The sequence below is a fragment of the Dama dama genome, chromosome X (assembly GCF_033118175.1).
Source record: "Dama dama isolate Ldn47 chromosome X, ASM3311817v1, whole genome shotgun sequence".
Lineage (NCBI taxonomy): Eukaryota > Metazoa > Chordata > Mammalia > Artiodactyla > Cervidae > Dama > Dama dama.
In genome coordinates, this window is record NC_083714.1 from 44,609,904 (window position 1) to 44,631,146 (window position 21,243).

Below are 21,243 nucleotides of genomic sequence, written 5' to 3' on the forward strand. Positions count from 1 at the left end.
ATAACCACCTTCTCTATCTTCACGTGGCTTTCCCTCCACGTGTGTCTATATCCTAATCTCCTCCTCTTATAAAGACAAAAGTAAGGTCCATCCAGATGACTTCATTTTATCTTTATTACCTCATTAAAGACACTAACTACAAATACAGTTGGCCATATTCTGAGGTATTGGGTGTTATGACTTCAGCATATGAATTTTGAAGAGATACAATTCAGACCATATAAAAAGAAAAATATCATACATACAGTATAGCATATTGATTCTTATACTTAATGCAATTTGAGGTCAACCGTATCAGCACATAAAAATCTACTATATTCATTTAAATAGTGGCTTATTATTCCATTTTTTGGTTATTGTATAAATTGCTTTACCAATTTCCCATACGTGGACATTTAGGTTTTTTCCAGGTATTTGAGGTCATAAATGGGCTTACCAGGTAGCTCACTGGTAAGAATCCACCTGCCAATGCAGGAGATGAAGGAGAGGCGAGTTCAATCCCTGGGTTGGGAAGATCCCCTGGAGGAGAGCATGGCCACTCACTCCAGTATTAATGCCTGGAAAATTCTATGGACAGAAGAATCCGGTGGGTTACAATAATGGAGTCAAAAAGAGTCAGACATGACTGAGTACTCATGCATGCATGCACGAGGTCATAAATCGTGCCACTGTGAACATCACTGTAGCCATACATTTCTGTACAATGTAAGTACATCTGAGCATAATTTTAAAAGTAGAATCATTGGATAAAAGATCACATGCCCTTAAAATTTTGATAGAACTGGCCAAATTAACTGTCTATAGGGCAACAGAGGATGAGGTGGTTGGATGGCATCACTGATTCTATGGGCATGAACCTGGGCAAACTCTGGGGGATGCTGAGAGACAGGGAGGCCTGGTGTGCTACAGCACATGGCATCACAGAGAGATGGATATGACTTAGTGACTGAACAACAACAACAACACCAAAGTGGAAGGGAGAGCCTAATTTCTTGCAACCTTGACAATACTGTATCAAACTTTATATTTGGCATTTTGATAGGTATAATATGATGTTTTATTCCTTTGAAATTAATTTCACATGTTTATAACTATTAGCATTTTATTTCTTTATTAAATATCTTTCACATCACTTTCAGATATTTTTATTATGTTGGTTTTTCAATTAACTTATTTTATTTTTAAAAGTTCTTTACATATTAAGAAAATTATCCCTTTGTAATGTGTTATATTTTTAAGAAGATAAACTTAATCTCTCTTCATATATATGAGAGAGAGCCAAATTTACATGTTTACTTTTACTAGTCTTTTTTTTTTTCTGTAGTTTCTGAACTACATGAAAATCATCCCACAATATCAGCTTTTTATAGGGTAGTACTATTTTTATTTTGAGGAACTGCCATACTATTTTCTTTAGTATCTATAACAATTTACATTCACACACTACTATTTTTTGATTGCCAGATTTTACATCTGGAAATTTTAAAGTTTTTATTAGTTGATTTATTGACTCCTTTATAAAAAAAAACCTAAATATTCTAAATTTATTTTAGAAATGCAGAGACATAGTTTTATTTGCTTCTAAAGTGAGACTATATAACAATCACTTTTTTTGCCCTGAATGTCATTTTTTTTTTCACTTTTCTTAACCGTACTTTATTCTCTAGGAATTTTCCTGCCTTCTTATAGTCTTTTTTTTTTTTTTTTTTTTGCAATTTTATTGGAATACAGTTGATTTACAACGTTGTGTTAGTTCCAGGTGTACAGCAAAATGAATCAGTTATACATATACATATATACCCTCTTTTTAAGATTCTCTTCTCATGTAGGTCATTATACAGTATTGAGTAGAATTCTCTGCTATAGAGTAGGTCCTTATTAGTTATCTATTTTTTTTTTCATTTATTTTTATTGGTTGGAGGCTAATTACTTTACAATATTGTAGTGGGTTTTGTCATACATTGACATGAATCAGCCATGGAGTTACATGTATTCCCCATCCCGATGCCCCCTCCCACCTCCCTCTCCACCCGATTCCTCTGGGTCTTCCCAGTGCACCAGGCCCGAGCACTTGTCTCATGCATCCCACCTGGGCTGGTGATCTGTTTCACCATAGATAGTATACATGCTGTTCTCTTGAAACATCCCACCCTCGCCTTCTCCCACAGAGTCCAGAATTCTGTTGTGTACATCTGTGTCTCTTTCTGTTTTGCATATAGGGTTATCATTACCATCTTTCTAAATTCCATATATATGTGTTAGTATGCTGTAATGTTCTTTATCTTTCTGGCTTACTTCATTCTATATAATGGGCTCCAGTTTCATCCATCTCATTAAAACTGATTCAAATGAATTCTTTTTAATGGCTGAGTAATCTATTATATATATAGTAGTGCACGTATATCAATAGGAACCTTTTTTTAAACCACCATTTTTTTTAATTGGAGGCTAATTACTTTACAATATTGTGGTGGCTTTTGTCATACATTCATATGAATCAGCCATGGATGTACATGTGTTCCCCATCCTAACCCTCCCTCCCACCTCCCTCCCCATCCCATCCCTCTGGGTCATCCCAGTGTACCAGCCCTGAGCACCCTGTCTATGCATTGAACCTGGACTGGCAATCTATTTCACATATGATAATATACATGTTTCATAGCTATTCTCTCAAATCATCCCACCCTTGCCTTCTCTCACAGAGTCCAAAAGTTTGTTCTATACATCTGTGTCTCTTTTGTTGTCTCACATTAGGGTCAATGTTACTATTTTTCTAAGTTCCATATATATGTATTAATATACTGTATTGGTGTTTTTTTTTTGTTGTTGTTGTTGACAAAGTAACGTCTCTGCTTTTTTTTTTTTTCATTTATTTTTATTAGTTGGAGGCTAATTACTTTACAATATTGTAGTGGCTTTTGTCATACATTTACATGAATCAGCCATGGATTTACATATATTCCCCATCCCAATCCCCCCTCCCACCTCCCTCTCCACCTGTGTTGGTGTTTTTATTCTGACTTACTTCACTCTGTATAATAGGCTCCAGTTTTATTCACATCATTAGAACTGATTCAAATGCATTCTTTTTAATAGCTGAGTAATATTCCATTGTGTATATGTACCACAGCTTTCTTATCCATTCGTCTGCTGATGGGCATCTAGGTTGTTTCCATGTCCTGGCTATTGTAAACAGTGCTGTGATGAACTTTGGAGTACACGTGTCTCTTTCAATTGTGGCTTCTTCGGTGTGTATGCCCAGCAGTGAGATTGCTGGGTCATATGGCAGTTCTATTTCCAGTTGTTTAAGGAATCTCCACACTGTTCTCCATAGTGGTTGTACTAGTTTGCATTCCCACCAACAGTGTAAGAGGGTTCCCTTTTCTCCACACCCTCTCCAGCATTTATTGCTTGTAGACTTTTGGATAGCAGCCATTCTGACTGGCGTGAGATGATACTTCATTATGGTTTTGATTTTCATTTCTCTGATAATGAGTGATGTTGAGCATCTTTTCATGTGTTTGTTAGCCACCTGTATGTCTTCTTTGGAGAAGTGTCTGTTTAGTTCCTTGGCTCATTTTTTGATTGTGTCGATTATTTTTCTGAAATTGAGCTGCAGGAATTGCTTGTATATTTTTGAGATTAATTCTTTGTCAGTTGCTTCATTTGCTATTATTTTCTCCCATTCTGTCTTTTCACCTCGCTTATAGTTTCCTTTGTTGTGCAAAAGCTTTTAAGTTTAATTAGGTCCTACTTGTATATTTTTGTTTTTATTTCCATTACTCTGGGAGATGGTTCATAGAGGATCCTGCTGTGATTTATGTCGGAGAGTTTTGCCTATGTTTTCCTCTAGGAGTTTTATAATTTTGGTCTTATGTTGAGATCTTTAATCCATTTTGAGTTTATTTTTGTGTATAGTGTTAGAAAATGTTCTAGTTTCATTCCTTTACAAGTGGTTGACCAGTTTTCCCAGCACCACTTGTTAAAGAGACTATTTCCTCCATTGTATATTCTTTCCTCCTTTGTCAAAGATAAGGTGTGTATAGGTTCCTGGATTTATCTCTGGACTTTCTATTTTGTTCCATTTATCTATATTTCTGTCTTTGTGTCAGTACCATACTGTCTTGATGACTGTGGCTTTGTAGTAGAGCCTGAAGTCAGGCAGGTTGATTCCTCCAGGTCCATGCTTCTTTCTCAAGATTGCTTTGCCTATTTGAGTTTTTTTGTTTTTTTTTTTTTTTTTTTTTTTTGTATTTCCACACAAATTGTGAAATTATTTGTTGTAGTTCTCTGAGAAATACCATTGGTAGCTTGATAGGGATTGCACTGAATCAATAGATTGCTTTGGGTAATATACACATTTTCACTATATTTTTTCTTCCAATCCATGAACATGGTATATTTCTCCATCTATTTGTGTCCTCTTTGATTTCTTTTGTCAGTGTTTTATAGTTTTCTATATATAGGTCTTTTGGTTCTTTAGGTAGATTTATTCTAAGTGTTTTATTCTTTTCATTGCAATGGTGAATTAAATTGTTTCCTTAATTTTTCTTCCTGCTTTCTCATTCTTAGTGTATAGGAATTCAAGAGATTTCTGTGTGTTCATTTTATATCCTGCAACTTTACTATATTCATTGATTAGCTCTAGTAATTTTTTGGTGGAGTATTTAGGGTTTTCTATGCAGAGGATCATGTCATCTGCAAACAGTGAGAGTTTTAATTCTTCTTTTCCAACCTGGATTCATTTTATTTCTTTTTCTGCTCTGATTGCTGTGGCCAAAGCTTCCAAAACTATGTTGAATAGTAGTGGTGAGAGTGGGCATCCTTGTCTTGTTCCTGACTTTAGGGGAATTACTTTCAATTTTTCACCATTGAGGATAATGTTTGCTGTGGGTTTATCATATATAGCTTTTATTATATTGAGGTATGTTCCTTCTATTCCTGCATTCTGGAGAGTTTTTATCACAAATGGATGTTGAATTTTGTCAAAGGCTTTCTCTGCATCCATTGAGATAATCATATGGTTTTTATCTTTCAATTTGTTCATGTGGTGTATCACGTTGATTGATATGCAAATATTGAAGAATCCTTGCCACACTGGGATAAAGCCTACTTGGTCACAATGTATGATCTTTTTAATATGTTGTTGAACTCTGTTTGCTAGCATTCTCTTAAGGATTTTTGCATCTATGTTCATCAGTGATATTGGCCTGTAGTTTTCTTTTTTTTTGTGGCATCTTTGTCTGGTTTTGGTATGAGGGTGATGGTGGCCTCATAGAATGAGTTTGGAAGTTAACCTTCCTCTGCAATTTTCTGGAAGAGTTTGAGTAGGATAGGTGTTAGCTCTTCTCTAAATTTTCGGTAGAATTCAGCTGTGAAACCTTCTGATCCTGAGGTTTTGTCTGCTGGAAGATTTCTGATTACAGTTTCGATTTCCACGCTTGTGATGGGTCTGTTAAGTTTTCTATTTCTTCCTGGTTCCATTTTGGAAAGTTATACTTTTATACTTTTCTAAGAATTTGTCTATTTCTTCCAAGTTGTCCATTTTATTGGCATATAGTTGCTGATAGTAGTCCCTTATGACCCCTTTATATTTCTGTGTTGTCTGTTGTGATTTCTCCATTTTCATTTCTAATTTTGTTGATTTGATTCTTCTCCCTTTGTTTCTTGATGAATCTGGCTAATGGTTTGTCTACTTTATTTATCTTCTCAAAGAACAAGCTTTTAGCTTTGTTGATTTTTGCTATGGTCTCTTTTGTTTCTTTTGCATTTATTTCTGCCCTAATTTTTAAGATTTCTTTCCTTCTACTAGCCCGGGGGTGCTTCATTTCTTCTTTCTCTAGCTGCTTTAGGTGTAAAGTTTGGTTATTTATTTGATTTCTCTCCTGTTTTTGAGGTAAGCTTGTGTTGCTCTGAACCTTTCCCTTAGCACTGCTTTTACTGAATCCCATAGGTTTTGTGTTGTTATGTTTTTGTTTTCGTTTTCTATGCATATTTTGATATCTTCTGTGATTTTTTGTTTATTCAGAAATGTGTTGTTTACCCTCCATACGTTTGTATATTTAATAGTTTTTTTTTCCTGTAGTTGACATCTAATCTTACCGAATTGTGATTAGAAAGGATGCTTGATATGACTTCAATTTTTTTGAATTTACCAAGGCTAGATTTATGGCCCAGGATGTGATCTATCCTGTGTTCCGTGTGCACATGAGAAAAAGGTGAAATTCATTGTTTGGGGGTGAAATGTCCTATAGATATCAATTAGGTGTAACGGGTCCATTTTATCATTTAAAGTTTGTGTTTCCTTGCTAATTTTCTGTTTAGCTGATCTATCCATAGGTGTGAGTGGGGTCTTAAAATCTCCCACTATTATTGTGTTACTGTTAATTTCCCCTTTCATATTTGATAGCATTTGCCTTACATATTGCAGTGCTCCTGTGTTGGGGGCATATATATTTATAATTGTCATACCTTTTCCATGGATTGACCCTTTGATCATTATGTAGTGTCCTTCTTTGTCTCTTTTCACGGGCTTTATTTCTAAGTCTGTTATATCTGATATGAGAATGGCTACTCCTGCTTCTTTGGGTCTACATTTGTGTGAAATATCTTTTTCCAGCCCTTTACTTTTAGTCTGTATGTGCCCCTAGGTTTGAGGTGATCTTTTGTAGACAGCATATATAGGGGTCCTGTTTTTGTATCCATTCAGCCAGTCTTTGTCTTTTGGTTGGGGCATTCAACCCACTTACTTTTAAGATAATTATTGATTAGTATGATCCTGTTGCCATTTACTTTGGTGTTTTGGGTTCGAGTTTATACACCCTTTCTGTGTTTCCTGTCTAGAGAAGATCCTTTAGCATTTGTTGAAGAGCTGGTTTGGTGGTGCTGAATTCCCTGAGCTTTTGCTTGTCTGTAAAGCTTTTGAATTCTCCTTCATATTTGAATGAGATCTTTGCTGGGTACAGTAATCTGGGTTGTAGGTTATTTTCTTTCATCACTTAGTATTTTCTGCCATCATTTTCTGGCCTGAAGGGTTTCTATTGAAAGATCAGCTGTTATCATTATGGGGATTCCCTTGTCGGTCATATCTTCTTTTTCCCTTGCTGCTTTTAATATTTGTTCTTTGTGTTTAATCTTAATTAATTTGATTAATATGTGCCTTGGTGTTTTGCCTTGGGTTTATCCTGTTTGGGACTCTCTGGGTTTCTTGGACTTGGATGGCTATTTCCTTCCCCACTTTAGGGAGGTTTTCAACTATTATCTCCTCAAGTATTTTCTCATGGCCTTTCTATTTGTCTTCTTCTTCTGGGACTCCTACGACTAGAATGTTGGGGTGTTTAACATTGTCCCAGAGGTCTCTGAGGTTGTCGTCATTTCTTTTAATTCTTTTTTTTTTCTTTTTTCCTCTCTGCTTCATTTATTTCCACCATTCCATCTTCCACCTCACTTATCCTATCTTCTGCCTCAATTACTCTACTGTTGGTTCCTTCCAGAGTGTTTTTTATTTCAGTTATTGCATTATTCATTATTGATTGACTCTTTTTTATTTCTTCTAGGTCCTTGTTAAACTTTTCTTGTAACTTCTCATTCCTTGTCTCTAGACTCCATTATTCTTTCAAAATTTTGCATCATTTTTACTATCATTATTCTGAATTGTTTTTCAGTTAGACTTCCTATCTCCTCCTCTATGGTTTGGTTTAGTGGGTGTGTGTCATGTTACTTTACCTGCTGAATATTTCTCTGCCTTTTCATCTCGTTTATGTTGCTGTGTTTGGGGTGGCCTTTCTGTATGCTGGAAGTTTGTGGTTCCTCTTTATTGTGGAGGTTCCTCCCTGTGGGTGGAGTTGGACGAATGGCTTGTCAAGGTTTCCTGGTTAGGGAAGCTTGCATTGGTGTTCTGGTGGGTGGAGTTGCATTTTTTTCTCTCTGGAGTTCAATGAAGTGTCCAGTAGTGAGTTTTGAGGTGTCTATGGGTTTGATGTGACTTTTGGCCACCTGTATTTTTGTGTTCAGGTTTATGTTCCTGCTTTGTTGGAGAATTAGCTTGGTATGTCTTGCTCTTAAACTTGTTGGCTCTCGGGTGGAGCTTGGTTTCAGTGTAGGTATGGAGGCTTTTGATGAGTTCTTGTTGATTAATGTTCCCTGGAGTCAGGAGTTTTCTGGTGTTCTCAAGTTTTGGATTTAAGTCTCCTGCCTCTGGCTTTCAGTCTTATTCTTATAGTAGCCTCAAGATTTCTCCATCCATACAGCACTGATAAGAGAACATCTAGGTTAATGTTGAAAAGATTCTTCACAGTGAAGGACACCCAGAGAGGTTTGCAGAATTACATGAAGAAGAGAAGGGGTAGGAAGGAGATAGAGGTGATCAGGAGGAGAAGAGGGTGAATCAAAAGGGGAGAGAATAATCTAGCCAGTAATCAATTCCCTATGTGCTCTCCACTGTCTGGCCCTCTCAGAGAGGTTCACAGAGTTCCATAGGAAAGAGAAGAGGGAGGAAGGAGATAGAGGTGACCAGGAGGAGAGGAGGGGAATCAAAATGAGAGAGACCAATCTAGCCTGTGATCAGTTCCCTAAGGGTTCTCCACAGCCCAGAACACCAAAGGGGGTCAGAGCTAAGCAGAGAAGAGAAGGGGGAGGGAGGAGATAGAGGTGACCTGGGGAGGGGGGAATGGAGAGTCAAAAGGGGAGAGATCAATCAAACCAGTAATCACACTCCTATTAAAAATGGGTACTGAAGATTGGTTTCTTAAAGGTACAGAATTGATAACAAATACCAAAAAGCAAAGATTAAAAATCTAGAGTTGAAGTTAGACTCTCAAAAATACAATAAAAAAAAAAAAAAAATCGCAAAAGTTATAAAAATATATATATATATGAAATTTGCTTTAAAAATAGGGTCTTCTTTTTCTTCAAGGTAATAGTAGGTTTCAAAAATGAACATTAAAGGGATAAAAAAAGAACTTAAAAGAAAAGAAATTAAAAATATAAAAAAATGATAATAGTAAAATATATCTAGGAATTTCTCTGGAGCTATTGAGTGCAGTGTGGAGTCAGTTCAGTTTCAGATAGTTACTTATTCCAGCTTCTACTTCTTCTCAAGTTCTATAGGTCCCTTCCAATGTAGCCAGTGCTAACTACAGGGTTTTAATCTGTTGCATCTCTGACTTCCAAAGCGGTTCCCTCTTGTTTATTTTGGCTTCCTCTGTTTGCAAGTCTCTCCAGTATCTAACTTCCGCCCTGACACAAGGGGGCGAAGGTGGTCTCTTGTTTAGGCTCACTTGTTCAATTGTGCTGTGGGGAGGGATGAACCATGCAAACAAATGTCACTGGCGTGTGAGGGGAGTGCTCGCAGTGTCTGGGCCACACTGGGTGTGCCCCGCTCACGGCGTGTGTGCTTTCCCAGTCTACACTGCTCAGTCTCCAGGTTGCTCTGCTGGGGAACTGTCTAATGCGGGTCCTGGGCTGCATGCACTTCCCAGGTCTACATTACTCAAGTTCAGGTTCTTGGGTACTGCAGAAAGGCAAAGACTCGGTTGGGCCTGCGTTTTTTGAACTTCCCAGGTCCAAGCAACTCAGGTGACCAGGTGCTTGGCAAGCGCGCTCTCCCCAGGTGCAGTGCGTCTTATCACCTCCCCCATCCCAGCTGCTCAGTTTCCTGGGTGTGCAGCAGGAGCGCTGTCTCAGGGGTGCCGCGTATCTCCTCAGGGGAGCTGATCTCTGGCTGCAACCTTCCTGGTTGATGTCAATAGTACAGGATCCCAGGAAAACTTGGTTAGCAACTGGGAGCTTGCTCACCGTTTGGTAGGGGATACCGTCTCTGGAGCCAAGTTTGCCCCTCGCCTTCTGGCTCTGGCTGTTGCCTGCTTGCCTCTCTGCCTCCGGCAAGGGATGGGCCAGTCCTCAGCTGGCTAGCTTTCCTCTGGTATTCACTCAGTCCTTTCTTCTATTAGCGGGCCTGGCAGTGCCTTAGGTTGGAGCTTTTCACGGGAAAGTTCTCTCTCTCTCTTTCCTCTTTTTTTTTTTTTTTTTTCTTCCTCTCTGGCTATCCCAAGGTTTGGGTTGCTATCTCACATTAGCTCCCTCAGATTACCCTCAATGCATTCAGGCCCCATCCTTACCCTAAGCAATGCAGCCTGCAGCTCCCTGTTTAGCCCCAGCTTGCTGGTGGCGGATTCGAGCATCTGGGCTATTTCTCCGCTGGGAGTTGCAGTTAGGCCCATAATCTGTCAGTTTTATTTATTTATTTTCTCCTCCCAGTTATGTTGCCCTCTGAGATTCCAAAACTCTCCACAGACCAGCTGGTGAGAGGGTTCCCTGGTGTTTGGAATCTTCTCTTTTACGACTCCCTCCCCAAGATGGGTCTCTATCCCTAACTCTTTTGTTTCTCTTTTTATCTTTTATATTTTGTCCTGCCTCAAAGACAATGGGCTGCCTTTCTAGGTGCCTGGTGTCCTCCTCAAGCGTTCAGAAGTTGTTTTGAGATATTCGCTCAGCATTCAAATGATCTTTTGATGGATTTGTGGGGGAGAAAGTGGTCTCCCCATCCTATTCCTCGTCGTGAATGTTATTTTCACCTCTTTTGATCCATACTATTTTTCATGTTAAGAGTGTATGCATCAAATTTTATTTTAACCAGATTTAGATGTTTTTCTTGTATATGTGTATATATTCATATAAAACAATGTTAAATGTCTTTTCAGCATCTCTGGAGATAATAACAGATTTCACTTTTACATTTTTGTAAAATAAGATGACATTTTCTTTTTTATTTCAATTATGTAAATGGCTTCTCCAGTCTTCACTGGAAACTTTTCTTAAAATTCCAAATCACAAATCTAATCTGTTGTCCCATGCAACAGTAAGAAATCCTATCCTCTACCAAGTTCCCTTCCTGTATATCTAGAAATGCCAAAGGAATCTATCCATGTTACACAGTCTCACTTCTCATTTTCTGTATCATCCAGCTACCTGATTCCAGACTGCTGTCTACTTACAGCCATCTCTTAACTTGCTTCCATTTCTCAGCTGTCATTCTTCCCTTTAGTATTTTCTCACAAGCATGGAAAATGACCTTCCCTTTAGTTCCCTGCAGAGTTAGCTGAGGGTGGGTTGTAAAATTTAACAAGACTTTACCAAAGGCTTAGAAAACAGAAAGGCATTATATTTCAGACACATGAAATTGAGTTCTATTTAATAGATATTCATACCTTTAAGACCCAAGTCTCTCCATCAGAGACATGGGTACATCTTAGCTTGAAGCTGACACCTTCAATGGGAGATGTGACCTCTATGATCCTGATGCCAATTTTACAGAGGCACTGCCATCTCTTGAGAAGAATAATGCCCTTGAACTTGTATCTTATAACCTGTGATCATGACTCCAAGTTTTATAAGTCTATTTTATCTGTCTGATGGAACTGCTAAACAATGAAGTGTGGGGAATGTATATTACAATCCCTTCATTCAGTGACATCAAGTTAGTAGCTTAAAATAACCACTGGTGGAGATATTTACACCATGGATATTTGAAAATGCTGCAAATAAGGGCTTGACTTGTTGTTGCTGATTTTCTAGACTTAAGCATGTGATATAGAAAATAAAAGTATTCTTTTAGTATTAGAAAACTATAATCAGATTCAGTGAGGTTTTCATTCCTGTCATTGATAAATCTGTCATTGGTAACCAGTTTCTAATGTATATCTGTGTTATTTCACTTGAATGCTACTTTTTGATGTAAATGAAAATAACAACATTCATGTTGAAAACTAAACACATTCATCATTTCCAACCATAGTTTGGCTATGGATATGAGAGTCTGGCAAGACTTAATGGAAGCATTTCATAAGAATCAACTGGCTGTATGGAATTTACCAAACAAAGAATATGTGTATTTTATAAATATTTATAAGTTGTGTGATAGCCATCCTTTAAGTCAGCAAATTTTATTATATTTATAGCATGTCTATATGAACACACACATACTATTTTTCTATAGAACTAGTTGATGAACCCTGTACAGCACACCACTGATATAGAAGATTTGGGACACTGCTTTCAGGATTTTATTTATAGTGAGATGGGAAGGAATTGAGGGGATTTTCAAAAGAGAAAATAACATGATTTAACTTAGGACTTAGCAGGATTTAATGGGATCAGAGTGGCTTTCATGCTGAGAACAGACTGTCAGATGGAGGCAAGGAGACCAGTTAGGAAGCTACTGGCAATAATCCAAGAAATAGATGACAGTGGTTAGAACAAGGGTGATAGGAGTGGAGATAGTGAAAAGTTGTCATATTCCAGATATGTTTTGAAGTTAGAATTCACAGGCCTGCTGGTGGATTAAATGTATATTTTGGAGGGGTTGAGCTAAGATGGCAGAGGAATAGGACACAGAGACCACTTTCTCCCCCACAAATTCATTGAAGGAACATTTGAACGCTGAGCAAACTCCACAAAACAACTTCTGAACACTGGCAGAGGACATCAGGCACCCAGAAAAGCAGCCCATAGTCTTCCAAAGGAGGTAGGACAAAATATAAAAGATAAAAAGAGAGACAAAAGAGTTAGGGATGGAGATCCATCCCAGGAAGGCAGTCTTAATAGAGGAAGTTTCCAAACACCAGGAAACCCTCTCACTGGTGGGTCTGGGGGAAGTTTTCAAATCTCAGAGGGCAACCTAACTGGTAGGAAAAATAAATAAATAAAACCCACAGATCACATGCCTAAAGGCAACTCCCAGCAGAAAAGTACCCCAGACACTCACATCTGCCACCAGCAAGTGGGGGCTGAACGGAGAGGAGCGGGCAGCGTTGCTTAGGCTAAGGACCAGATCTGAATGCCCTGAGGGCAATCTGAGGGAGCTATTGTGAGATAGCAACCTAAACTGTGGGATAGCAAGAGAGAGAATTAACCCGCGAAAAGCCCTAACCTAAGGTACTGCCAGCCATTCACAGAACAAAGGACTGAGCAATACCGGAGAAGAGCTAGCCGGCTGCAGACCCACCCATCCCCCGCTGGAGGCAGAGGGGAGGCGGATGCTAGCCAGAGCCGGAAAGGGACAAACTCAGCCCCAGAGAGGGGATCCCCTACCAAACTGCAAACAGGCTTCCAGTTTCTAACCAAAGACTTCCTGAGATTCTGGATGGTTGACATCCCCTGGGAGGGTCGCAGTCACAGATCAGCTCCCCAGAGGAGACACAAGGCACAATGGACTGGGCACGCCTGGAAACTGATGGCTGGGACCCAGGAGGGGATAAGTCACGCTGCACCTGAAGACAGTGTGCTCATCAAGCACCTGGTTGCTTGAGCTTCTTGGGCCGGAATGGCACAAAATGCAGGCCCAACTGAGTCTGCGCCTTTGTGGACTACCTAAGACCCTGAACCTGAGCGGCTTAGACCTGGGAAGTGCATGCACCTCAGGGCCCGCTCCCTGTAGAGCAACCTGAAGCCTGAGTAATGTAGACTGGGAAAGCACACACGCCGTGAACAGGGGCAAACCCAGTGTGGCCAAAACACTGAGAGCGCTCCCCACACACTCCCGTGATATTTGTTTGTACTGTTCCTCCCTCCCCACAGCATGACTGAACAAGTGAGCCTAAACAAGAGACCACCTCCAACCCCTTATGTCAGGGCAGAAACTAGACACCGAAGAGACCTGCAAACAGAAGCCAAATAAACAAAGGGAACTGCTTTAGAAGTGACAGGTGCAACAGATTAAAATCCCTGTAGTTAACATCAACTACACTGGAAGGGGCCTATAGATATTGAGAAGTGTAAGCTGGAACAAGGAACTATCTGAAACTGAACTGAACACACACTACCTGCAAAAGCTCCAGAGAAATTCCTAGATATATTTTTACTATTATTATTTTTTAATTAAATTTTTTTCTTCTTTTTTTTAAGTCCTCTATTACTCCTTTAATTTTCATTTATATAACCCACCATTCAGTTCAGTTCAGTTCGTTTAGTTGCTCAGTCATGTCCGACTCTTTGCGACCCCATGAATCACAGCACGCCAAGCCTCCCTGTCCATCACCAACTCCCGAAGTTTACTCAAACTCATGTCCATCGAGTCGGTGATGCCATCCAGCCATCTCATCCTCTGTCGTCCCCTTCTCCTCCTGCCCCCAATCCCTCCCAGCATCAGGGTCTTTTCCAATGAGTCAACTCTTCGCATGAGGTGGCCAAAGTATTGGAGTTTCAGCTTCAGCATCAGTCCTTCCAATGAACACCCAGGACTGATCTCCTTTAGGATGGACTGGTTGGATCTCCTTGCAGTCCAAGGGACTCTCAAGAGTCTTCTCCAACACCACAGTTCAAAAGCATCAATTTTTCGGTGCTCAGCTTTCTTCACAGTCCAACTCTCACATCCATACATGACCCCTGGAAAAACCATAGCCTTGACTGGACGAACCTTTGTTGACAAAGTAATGTCTCTGCTTTTTAATATGCTGTCTAGGTTGGTCATAACTTTCCTTCCAAGGAGTAAGCGTCTTTTAATTTCATGGCTACAATCACCATCTGCAGTGATTTTGAAGCCCCAAAAAATAAAGTCTGACACTGTTTCTACTGTTTCCCCATCTATTTCCCATGAAGTGATGACACCAGATGCTGTGATCTTAGTTTTCTGAATGTTGAGCTTTAAGTCAACTATTTCACTCTCCTCTTTCACTTTCATCAACAGGCTTTTTAGTTCCTCTTCATTTTCTGCCATAAGGGTGGTGTCATCTGCAGATCTGAGATTATTGATATTTCTCCTGGCAATCTTGATTCCAGCTTGTGCTTCTTCCAGCCCAGCATTTCTCATGATGTACTCTGCATATAAGTTAAATAAACAGGGTGACGATATACAGCCTTGACATAGTCCCTTTCCTATTTGGAACCAGTCTGTTGGTCCATGTCCAGTTCTAACTGTTGCTTCCTGACCTGCATATAGGTTTCTCAAGAGGCAGGTGAGGTGGTATGGCATTCCCATGTCTTTTAGAATTTTCCACAGTTTATTGTGATCCACACAGTCAAACCCACTATTACCTTGCAAAAAAAAAAAGAAAAAGAAAAAGAAAAAAGTACTCTATTTTTAAAGCTAACTTCATATATATTTCTTATATTTTTTGTATTTTTGTTTTTGTTTTTAATACTGTATTTTTAAGAGTCTAACCTCTATTCTAGATTTTTAATCTTTGTTTTTTACTATTTGATATCAATTTTGTACATTTAAGAATCCAATCTTCAGTATCCATTTTTACTCAGGAATGTGATTACTGGCTTGATTACTCTCTCCCCTTTTGACTCTCCTTTTTCTCCCCCAGGTCACCTCTATTTCCTCCTTCCCCCTTCTCTTCTCAACCCAATTCTGTGAATCACTGTTGGTGTTCTGGGCTACAGAGAACACTCAGGGAACAGAGTACTGCCTAGATTTGTCTCTCTTCTCTTGGACCCCCCTTTTTCTCCTGCTGCTCACCTCTATCTCCTTCCTCCCTCTCCTCTTCTTCAGGTAACTCTGTGAAACTCTCTGGGTGTCCCTCACTGTGGAGAATCTTCACCATTAACCTAGAAGTTTTATTATCAGTGGTGTATGGATGGAGAAGTCTTGAGGCTACTGGAAGAATAAGACTGAAAACCAGAGGCAGGAGGCTTAAGCACAACCCAAGAACACCAGAGAACTCCTAACTCCAGGGAACATTAATTAATAAGATATCATCCAAAGTCTCCATACCTACACTGAAACCAACCACCACCTAAGAGCCAATAAGTTCCAGAGCAAGACATGCCATGCAAATTCTCCAGGAACGCAGGAACATAACCCTGGGCATCAGTATACAGGCTGCCCAAAGTCACACCAAACCCATAGACGTCTCAAAACTCACTACTGGACACTCCATTGCACTCCAGAGAGAAGAAATTCAGCTCCACCCACCAGAACACCAATGCAAGCTTCCCTAACCAAGAAACATTGACAAGCCTTTCATCCAACCACACCCACTGGGAGGAACCTCCACAATAAAGAATAACCATAAACTACCAGAATATAGAAAGGCTACCCCAAACACAGAAATCTAAACAAGATGAAAAGGCAGAGAAATACTCAGCAGGTAAAGGAACATGAAAAATGCCCACCAAACCAAACAAAAGAGGAGGAGATAGGGAATCTACCTGAAAAAGAATTTAGAATAATGATAATGAAAATGATCCAAAATCTTGAAAACAAAATGGAGTTACAGATAAATAGCCTGGAGACAAGGATTGAGAAGATGAAAGAAATGTTTTACAAGGACCTAGTAGAAATAAAACAGAGTCAATTAAAAATGAATAATGCAATAAATGAGATAAAAAACACTCTGGAGGGAACCAACAGTACAATAATGGCAGAAGATAGGATAAGTGAGGTAGAAGATAGAATGGTGGAAATAAATGAAGCAGAGAGGAAAAAAGAAAAAAGAATAAAAAGAAATGGGGACAACCTCAGGGACCTCTGGGACAATGTGAAACACCCCAACATTCAAATCATAGGAGTCCCAGAAGACAAAAAGAAAGGCCATGAGAAACAACATAACACACAAGGGGATTACCATAAGGATAACAGCTGATCTTTCAATAGAAACTCTTCAGGGCAAACAGGAATGACATGACATACTTAAAGTAATGAAAGAGAATAACCTACAACCCAGATTACTGTACCCAGCAAAGATCTCATTCAGATATGAAGGAGAATTGAAAAGCTTTACAGACAAGCAAAAGCTCAGAGAATTCAGCACCACCAAACCAGCTCTTCAACAAATGCTAAAGGATCTTCTCTAGACAGGAAACACAGAAAGGGCATATAAACTCGAACCCAAAACACCAAAGTAAATGGCAACGGGACCATACTTATCAATAATTACCTTAAAAGTAAATGGGTTGAATGCACCAAACAAAAGACAAAGGCTGGCTGAATGGATACAAAAACAGGACCCCTATATATGCCGTTTACAGGAGACCCACCTCAAAACAAGGGGCACATACAGACTGAAAGTGAAGGGCTGGAAAAAAATATTTCGTGCAAACAGAGACCAAAAGAAAGCAGGAGTTGCAATACTCATATTAGATAAAATAGACTTTAAAATAAAGGCTGTGAAAAGAGACAAAGAAGGACACTACATAATGATCAAAGATCAATCCAAGAAGATATAACAATTATAAATATATATGCGCCCAACATAGGAGCACCACAAGGCAAATGCTAACAAGTATGAAAGGGGAAATTAACAATAACACAATAACAGTGAGAGATTTAATACCCCACTCACCCTATGGATAGATCAACTAAACAGAAAATTAACAAGGACACACAAACTTTAAATGACACAGTGGACTGGCTAGACTGAATTGATATCTATAGGACATTTCACACCAAAACAGTGAATTTCACCTTTTTCTCAAGTGCACACAGAACCTTCTCCAGAATAGATCACATCCTGGGCCATAAATCTAGCCTTGGTAAAGTCAAAAACATTGAAATCACTCCAGTCATCTTTTTTAACCACAGTGCAGTAATATTAGATCTCAATTACAAGAAAAAAAAACTATTAAAAATTTCAACATATGGAGACTAAATAACACGCTTCTGAATAACCAGCAAATCATAGAAGAAATCAAAATATGCATAGAAACGAATGAAAATGAAAGCAAAACAACCCAAAACCTATGGGACACTGTAAAATTAGTGCTAAGGGGAAGGTTCATAGCAATACAGGCTTACCTCAAAAAACAAGAAAAAATTCAAATAAATAACCTAACTCCACACCTAAGGCAACTAGAGAAGGAAGAAGTGAAGAACCCCAGAGTTAGTAGAAGGAAAGAAATCTTAAAAATTAGGGCAGAAATAAATGCAAAAAAACCAGAAGAGACCATAGCAAAAATCAACAAAGCTAAAAGCTGGTTTTTTGAGAAGATAAATAAAATTGACAAACCATTAGCCAGACTCAACAAGAAACAAAGGGAGAAGAATCAAATCAACAAAATTAGAAATGAAAATGGAGAAATCACAACAGACAACACAGAAATACAAAGGATCATAAGAGACTACTACCAACAGCTATATGTCAATAAAATGGACAACTTGGAAGAAATGAACAAATTCTTAGAAAAGTATAACTTTCCAAAACTGAACCAGGAATGAATAGAAAACTTAACAGACCCATCACAAGCGTGGAAATTGAAACTGTAATCAGAAATCTTACAGCAGACAAAAGCCCAGGGCCAGATGGCTTCACAGCTGAATTCTACCGAAAATTTAGAGAAGAGCTAACACCTATTCTACTCAAATTCTTCCAGAAAATTGCAGAGGAAGGAAAACTTCCAAACTCATTCTATGAGGCCACCATCACCCTAATACCAAAACCAGACAAAGATGCAAAAAAAAAAAAAAAAAAAGAAAGAAAGAAAGAAAGAAAACTACAGGCCAATATCACTGATGAACATAGAAGCAAAAATCCTTAAGAAAATTCTAGCAAACAGAGTCCAACAACATATTAAAAAGATCATACATAATGACCAAGTGGGCTTTATCCCAGCGATGCAAGGATTCTTCAATATTCACATATCAATCAATTTAATACACTACATGAACAAATTGAAAGATAAAAACCATACGATTATCTCAATAGATGCAGAGAAAGCGTTTGACAAAGTTCAACATCCATTTCTGATAAAAACTCTCCAGAATGCAGGAATAGAAGGAACATACCTCAACATAATAAAAGCTATATATGATAAACCCACAGCAAACATTATCCTCAATGGTGAAAAATTGAAAGCATGTCCCCTAAAGTCAGGAACAATGCAAGTGTGTGCACTCTCAGCACTACTATTCAACATAGTTTTGGAAGTTTTGGCCACAGCAATCAGAGCAGAAAAAGAAATAAAAGGAGTCCAGATAGGAAAAGAAGAAGTAAAACTATCACTGTTTGCAGATGACATGATACTCTGCATAGAAAACCCTAACTAATCTACCAGAAAATTACTAGAGCTAATCAATGAATATAGTAAAGTTGCAGGATATAAAATTAACACACAGAAATCCCTTGCATTCCTATACACTAACAATGAGAAAACAGAAAGAGAAATTAAGGAAACAATTCCATTCACCATTGCAACAAAAAGTATGAAATACTTAGGAATATCTGCCTAAAGAAACAAAAGACCTATATATAGAAAACTATAAAACACTGATGAAAGAAATCAAAGAGGACACAGATGGAGACACCATGTTCATGGATTGGAAGAATCAATATAGAGAAAATGAGTATACTACGCAAAGCAATCTATAGATTCAATGCAATCCCTATCAAGCTACCAACAGTATTTTTCACAGAAGTAGAACAAATAATTTCACAATTTGTATGGAAATACAAAAAACCTCGAATAGCCAAAGTAATCTTGAAAACAAAGAATGGAGCTGGAGAAATCAGCCTGCCTGACTTCAGATTATACTACAAAGCCACCGTCATCAAGGCAGTATGGTACTGGCACAAAGACAGAAATATAGATAAATGGAAGAGAATTGAAAGCCCAGAGATAAATCCAGGGACCTATGGACACCTTATCTTTGACAAAGGAGGCAAGAATATACAACAGAAAAAAGACAACCTCTTTAACAAGTGGTGCTGGGAAAACTGGTCAACCACTTGTAAAAGAATGAAACTAGAACACTTTCTAACACCAAACACAAAAATAAACTCAAAATGGATTAAAGAGCTAAATGTAAGACCAGAAACTATAAAACTCCTAGAGGAGAACATAGGCAAAACACTCTCCAACATGAATCACAGCAGGATCCTCTATGACCCACCTCCCAGAATACTGGAAATAAAAGCAAAAATAAACAAATGGGACCTAATGAAACTTAAAAGCTTTTGCACAACAAAGGAAATTATAAGCAAGGTGAAAAGACAGCCCTCAGATTTGGAGAAAATAATAGCAAACGAAGAAACAGACAAAGGATTAATCTCAAAAATATACAAGCAACTCCTGCAGCTCAATTCCAGAAAAATAAATGACCCAATCAAAAAATGGGCCAAAGAACTAAACAGACATTTCTCCAAAGAAGACAGACAGATGGCTAACAAACACACGAAAAGATGTTCAACATCACTCATTATCAGAGAAATGCAAATCAAAACCACAATGAGGTACCATTCCACACCAGTCAGGATGGCTGCTATCCAAAAGTCTACAAGCAATGAATGCTGGAGAGGGTGTGGAGAAAAGGGAACCCTCTTACACTGTTGGTGGGAATGCAAACTAGTACAGCCGCTATGGAGAACAGTGTGGAGATTCCTTTAAAAACTGGAAATAGCACTGCCATATGACCCAGCAATCCCACTTCTAGGCATACACACTGAGGAAACCAGATCTAAAAGAGACACGTGCACCCCAATGTTCATCATAGCACTATTTATAATACCCAGGACATGGAAGCAACCTAGATGCCCATCAGCAGAGGAATGGATAAGGAAGCTATGGAACATATACACCATGGAATATTACTCAGCCATTAAAAAGAATTCATTTGAATCAGTTCTAATGAGATGGATGAAACTGGAGCCCATTATACATAGTATAGTAAGCCAGAAAGATAAAGACCAATACAGTATACTAAAGCGTATATATGGACTTTAGTAAGATGGTGATGATAACCCTATATGCAAAACAGAAAAAAGAGACACAGATGTACAAAACAGAATTTTGGACTCTGTGGGAGAAGGCGAGGATGGGATGTTTCGAGAGAACAACACCGAAACATGTATATTATCTGGGATAAAACAGATCACCAGCCCAGGCTGGATGTGTGAGACAAGTGCTCGGGCCTGGTGCACTGGGAAGACCCAGGGGAATCGGGTGGAGAGGGAGGTGGGAGGGGGGATCGGGACGGAGAATACTTGTAAATCCATGGCTGATTCATGTCAGTGTATGACAAAAACCACTACAATACTGTAAAGTAATTAGCCTCCAACCCATAAAAATAAATGAAAAAAAAAAAAAAAAGAAAAAATAAACAAATGGGACCTAATTAAACTGAAAAGCTTTTGCACAACAAAGGAAACTATAAACAAGGTGAAAAGACAGCCTTCAGAAAGGGAGAAAATAATAGCAATTGAAGCAACAAAGAATTAATCTCAAAAATATACAAGCAGTTCATGCAGCTCAATTCCAGAAAAACAAACGACCCAATCAAAAAATGGGCCAAAGAACTAAACAGACATT